The sequence below is a fragment of the Morus notabilis genome, unplaced genomic scaffold (assembly GCF_000414095.1).
Source record: "Morus notabilis unplaced genomic scaffold, ASM41409v2 Scaffold195, whole genome shotgun sequence".
In the NCBI taxonomy this organism is placed as follows: Eukaryota; Viridiplantae; Streptophyta; class Magnoliopsida; order Rosales; family Moraceae; genus Morus; species Morus notabilis.
The window spans coordinates 166,068-172,605 of record NW_010360717.1 but is presented as its reverse complement, the minus strand read 5'-3'; positions in this window follow the sequence as shown (position 1 = coordinate 172,605).

The following is a 6,538-nucleotide window of genomic DNA, read 5'->3' as shown; positions in this document are numbered from 1 at the left end:
GGATAAAATCCCTTATCTATGGCCGGCCATAATGGATAAAAGAGAAGAGGAGATTTTATTCCAAATTCAAATAGGAGATAATTAACAAGCTTTATCTTGGAGATATAGATTGGATTCCTTCTAGAAGTTTGACTTTTACTCTATAAATAAGAGAATGATAGACAATTGTGAGACAATTTTTTGAGACAAATTTTGACCTAATTTTCTTAAGATGGCCGAAATTCTCTAGTAGAGTGAGAAGGAAAATTTTTCTCCCAAAAATTCCACATCGTGCATGTGTTGGTGTTTATGGAAATTCGAGTGTTTATTCTAATCCGTTTTGTCTCAGATGTGCCCACACACACGTCTTCGTGGATTCTAGGAATTGACGTGGAAGACATTGGTTTTCTAAACACAAGGCTTTGGAGCAAGGATTGTTCAAGGTCAAAGAACTCAAGTTATCCTCCTAATCGGCCGCCAGGTATTACTCCTAATTGAGTTCTTAATAAATAAATTAATGTGATTAATTTATTCGTGTATAAATTAATATAATCTATAAAGTATCTCAAAGGTTTTATGAAAATTTTTGTTATACTTGATCCGCCTCCCCCACGCTTCCGCATCCGAATTTGATTCGGTAACCAACAATTAGTATCAAAGCGGTTTATAGACGATATTAATTTGTGCTCCGATTATGTGATAATCAAAATTAATATATTAAATATGTGATATTTAATTATGTATGTATGTGATAGGTAGGCACTTGCATTTATGGATGTTTATATTTTATTCATATTGATGAATGTATGGATGGTGGGTTTGGTCATTAATTATATGGTTCCATGGATCGCATTAAATTCGTTCAAGTTCAATAATTTGTAATTTTATTCGGGATTAGAATTATTGTAATTCTAGGATTTTGGTACAATTAGGGTTTTGATTTTGAATCAAAAGGAAGCCCGGAAGATCAAGCCTGAAGCTGCCCAAAAACAACCCCAAATCTGCCCAGACCAGTGCCCAGAAGCATCTAGAGCGCGCTCAGCGCGGCGTGCAAGCCCACGTGCGCCCAGGCGCGTCCAGGCAACGTGCGGTCACACCGCGCGCGCGCGCGGCCATCCCACGTGCGCGCACCGCCCCATACGCGGTCAATGGGCCCCGAACGGGCCCGAGGATTTCTGAAACCCTCATAATGCATGCTGACGGACCCGTAAGAGTTCCGGACCCTGAAGAAGGTGAAATCTGACCCGAAGCCGAAGAATGAAGAATTCAAGAATCGAAGACCCGTTAATGTAACCGAAGAAAATAATTATTGTAATTATTTATTATTCGATTTGGTTGTAATTTATATTTTTCATGGGACCTGGTCAAATTCCATCTCAATAGCCGATTGCATATATTTATATTTTATGTTGATACTTATATATTATATGTCCATGCATATAACATGCCATATAAATATAGTGTGCCTACTCATACATTTTATAACATGCCATGCATACATGCGCATTTATTATTATTTATTTTATTTATTTAAAAGAGTTTTAAAAGGATAAAATAAAATATGAACCATGCGCTGAAATTAATAAAATATGATTAAATTGATTTGAGTTGTAAAATTGATTTACAAAATAATGTTATATGTGAAATTGAATTTAAGAGTTAAGTTTTAGAATTTCACATATCTGAAAAATAAATTGTTTATTTATCGGGATTGGAAAACCATGAGATATTTTTCAAATAAAAATACATATTTGCAAAATAATGAGTGGGAGAGGGTTGTATTGTCATACAACCCACTGGTCTCCATCGTTAGTTCAACACCGTGAGATTCAAAAGGGGCTTCGCGGTGGCACCGATTCCGCACTCCCTACGGAAAGTGTTCTTTCGGGTCAATAACAAGGTTGACTTCCTAGAGTTAGGATTCAAAGATGTATTTCCGGTTTGACCTACCCTACGGCGGCACTCCGGAGTTAAGTCTGTAGAATCTGAAACGATGGGTTACACTCAAGAAAATATAATCAAAATTTGTTGATTATATTTTTGACCAAAATAACGGTAGTTGATAAATATGAAAATATGAGATATTTTGATTATATTTATTAATTGAGAAGGTCTCGGTTCAATTTACGATATTTTGACCTATCCTACAACAGCACTATATTCGTGGTAAATTAGATTATCGTTGGCACCTAAAATTAAAACATGATTTACGTATTTTTCATGTGCATCATGCATCATATTTAATTGTGCCTAAAAAAAATCACATGTTTTGATATTCATGCACATAAATTGATTAGATGAATATTCTACTTATTTCCAAAATGTCAAATCCTATAACCTCACTACAACAAAACTGAAACACTGACTAAAGATAAACTATGCGAAGTGGTAAAGTAACATAAATAACTTACGTTCATGTGATGAATATAAGTTTGTCCCAAATGGAGGATTGTCCTCCTGTCCCTAAGGTAACCACAGTAGCTAACTATTAGCTAGGGTTGTGCGTGGTAATTCACAAGAAGCATGAAGGCATGGACACAACTTATGAGATAATGCTGTCATTAGATACCGTGTTTGGAAATCTATATAAGAAAGGGTTGGCTAAATACTGTTAGGGCCCTGACCAAAAGGCAAAAGGAAAGTCGTTTCCGCCAAAATAAAGGAAAAGAATCAAGCAAATATGATTTGCTAGTTCTGAAAACCTGTTTAGTAAAGGGTGACTCCTATTCCTGGATAGTAGATTTGGGAGTTGCTACTCATGTTTGTTTTCTTTATTAAGTCTTAGTTGTCACAAGGAAAGTCGTTTCCATCGAAATAAAGAAAGGAACTCAAGCAAATACGATTTGCTTGTTCTAAAAACATGTTTTAGAAAAATGGTGATAACTTATCCTGGATAGTAGATCCGGGAAAAACTAATCATGTTTGTTTTCTTTAAGTCTTAGCTCTTACAAGGAAATTGTTTCCCGAAACAAAGAAAGGAACTCAAGCAAATATGATTTGCTAGTTCTAAAAACATATTTTAGTAAAAGGGTGATACCTTATCCTGAATAGTAGATTCGAGAATAACTAATCATGTTTATTTTCTTTATTAAGTTTTAGCCCTTAAATGGAAATTGTTTCCACCTAAACAACGAAGAAGAATCAAAGTAAATAAGATTTACTAATTCTAGAAACATCTTTAGTAGAGGGTGATTCCTCATCCTGGATAGTTGATTCGGGAGCAACTAATCATGTTTTGATTTTCTTTAAAAAATATTAGTTCTTACAAAGAGCTTGCCGTTAGGGACTACACAATGAAAGTGGGAATACCACGAGGATATCGGCAAAAATAGTGGGAGACGTTAGACTTCAATTTTGGAAATACCTTGTTGTGAACAATGTTTATTTCCCTCCAAGCATAAAGAGAAATTTGATTTCTAATTCCAAATTATTTGAACAATTGCCTTTAATAATAATCTAGTCCACATCTTTCAGAATAGTTCTGATATTTGTTCTGGATATTTGGAAAACAGTTTACACCGTTTAAACTGATGCCTGGCTCACTGTGTAATGTTGAAATGTTTAAAAGTTACTGAACCTAAGAATAATAAGTAAAGGATCTCTCAAGATAAATAACACATATCTGTGGCATCTTAGACTTGGTCATATTAGCCTAAACAGGATTGAAAGACAGGTAAATGATGGTCCTTTACGCGAACTAAAAGTTAGTAAGCTTCCAATCTATGAATCTTGTCTGGGAGGCAAAATGACCAAGAGGCCTTCCACGTCGAAAGGAGAAAGAGCCACAAAACCTCTTCAGCTGATACATTCGGATGTATGTGGACCGTTAAAACGTTCAAGCAAAAGGAGGTTACGAATCTTTTGTCACCTTTATTAGTGACTATTCGAGATATGGTGGGGTTTACCTAATGCAATGGAAATCTGAAACTTTTAGAAAGTTTAGAGAGTTCTGAGCAGAAGTTGAAAAATAATTAGGTAAATCAATCAAGACACTTCGATCAGATCGAGGGGGTAAATACCTAGACCAAGAGTTTCGGTATTTCTTGATTGAAGAACGTGTGGTATCCTAATTGACTACACCTGGTACACCACAGCAGAATGGTGTTGGCGAAAGGAGAAATCAAACTTTGCTCGACATGATAAGATCAATGTTGAGTTATTCTTCACTTCCTACTTCGTTCTGGGTTATGCCCTAAGAACCACCGTGTATATTTTGAATCTAATACCATCTAAGTCTGTACCAAAGGCACCCCTAGAGTTGTGGAATGGTCGAAAGCCAGTTTTGAAGCATATTCGCATATGGGGGTGTCTGGCTCATGTGATGAAACAATAGACTGGGAAGTTGGAACCAAGATAAAAAAAATATGCATATTTGTGGGACAAGCAATGAGGACAAGAGGAGGATTATTTTATATAGTCACAAGAATTAAAGGGTATTTGTATCAACAAATGCCACGTTTCTAGAGCATGACTATATGATAGTTTTTTAAGCTCAGAAGCAAAAAAGTTTTAGAAAAGTTACTTTCCAATGAGATTGGACCACAACCGACAAGAGTTGTTGGAACGCTAAGAGATAAGACCACGATTCCTAATCAAACTCTTGTGGCACCTCGTCGTAGTGGGAGGGTAAGCAGGTTACCTGACCAGTATACCGGGGAAGCACAAATCGTCACTGCTGATGACAATAAGGAGGATCCGTTGCCCTTTAAGGCTGCGATGGATGATTTTGATGAGGAAAAGTGGCAAGCAGATATGAAACTCGAGCTAGAGTCCATGTACTCCAACTCAGTCTGGCAACTTGTAGATCTACCTGAAGGGGTAAAACCCATTGGATGCAAATGGATCTTCAAGAGAAAGAAATGAGCGGATGGAAAAGTAGAGACTTATAAAGCAAGGCTAGTGGTTAAAGGTTACACTTAGAAAGAGGGAGTTGACTATGAGGAAACTCTCTAACCAGTGGCCTGTTGGTAACCGAATCGAATTCGGATGCGGAAGCGTGGCGAGGAGGCGGATCGTGTATAACAAAAATTTCATAAAACTTTTGAGATACTCTATAGATTATATTAATTTATGCATGAATAAATTAATCGCATTAATTTATATGTCAAGAACTCAATTAGGAAAAATATCTAGAGGCCGACTCGGATGATAACTTGAGTTCTTTAACCACAAACAGTCCTTGCTCCAATCTTTGTGTTTAGAAAACTAAAGTCTTCCACGTCAATTCCTTGATTCCACGTAGACGTGTGTGTGCGCACACGTGAGATAAAACATAAAAAACACTCGAATTTCCACAAACACCAACGCATTCACGATGTGGAATTTTTAGGGAGAAAAAATTTTCCTCTCTCTTCTTTTTGAGAAATTCGGCCACTCTCACAAATTAGGGCAGAAAATTATTTTCAAAAATTGTGTTCACAATTTTCTATCATTCTCATATTTAAAGAGTAGAAGTCAAACTTCAAAAAGGAATCAAATCTCTATCTCCTATTTGAATTTGGAACAAAAAATCTCCTACACCTTATCCCTTAAGTGGCCGGGCACCCTAGGATTTTTATCCCTGTGTGTGGCGCCAATTGCAGATAGGGAAGGAAGAGAAAATCATCATTTATCACTACAACAAAAAAGGCCATTTGCGACGACATTTTTTGCGACGACAAATGTCATCGCAAATAATAAAATATTTACGATGACATGTCGTCACAATTACTCGTTTAAAAAAATAACCATGTCATCGCTAATAACCTAAATGTCACCGCTAATAACTTAAATGTCATCGCAAATAATTTTGGGGCGCAAATTTCAATGGCGCGGAATTTTGCCGCCAAGGTAATCCATTTTTTACGATGACATTTTCCTTTTATTTGCGACGACAATAATTTCATATTATTTGCGACGACTTTTTCTCTTTGTCGTCGCAAATAATATTTTCAAGATTTCACCAAAAAACTAAACGCGGGAAAAATGATTATTTGCGACGACATTTTCCATTTATTTGCGACGATAAAGTCGTCGTAAATAATTTCAAATTATTTGCGACGACATTTTCTCTTTGTCGTCGCAAATAATCTTTTCAAGATTTCACCAAAACCAAGCGCGGGAATTAATGATTATTTGCGACGACATTTTCAAACTTATTTGCGACGACAATGTCGTCGCAAATAAGTCTGATCTAATATACGCTATCTTCTTCCTCTTCATTTTCTCCCACCACTTTCTATCTCTCTCCTGCTAAGTCTCTCTCTCTCTGCCTCTTCTTCCCCTTGCCGCCGCCGTTGCCCGTCGCCACCGGCCCTCTTTTTTCTCTCTTCCCTTCTCTCTTTCTCTCTTCCCTTCTCTCTCTCTCTCTTCCCTTCACTCTCTTTTCTTCCCCTCTCCGGCCGCCCCTGCCCCGCCCCCGCCGCTACTCTTCGCTCCTCTTCTGTCTCTCTCTTCCGTAGGGTGGCACTGGCACGCGCGTGCGGGGGCTCATTGGCATGAGCGCGGGGGGCACTGGCGAGCGCGGGTGGGCAGGGGCACGCACGCAGGGAGGCACTAGCGCGCGGCGGGGGTGGGGGGG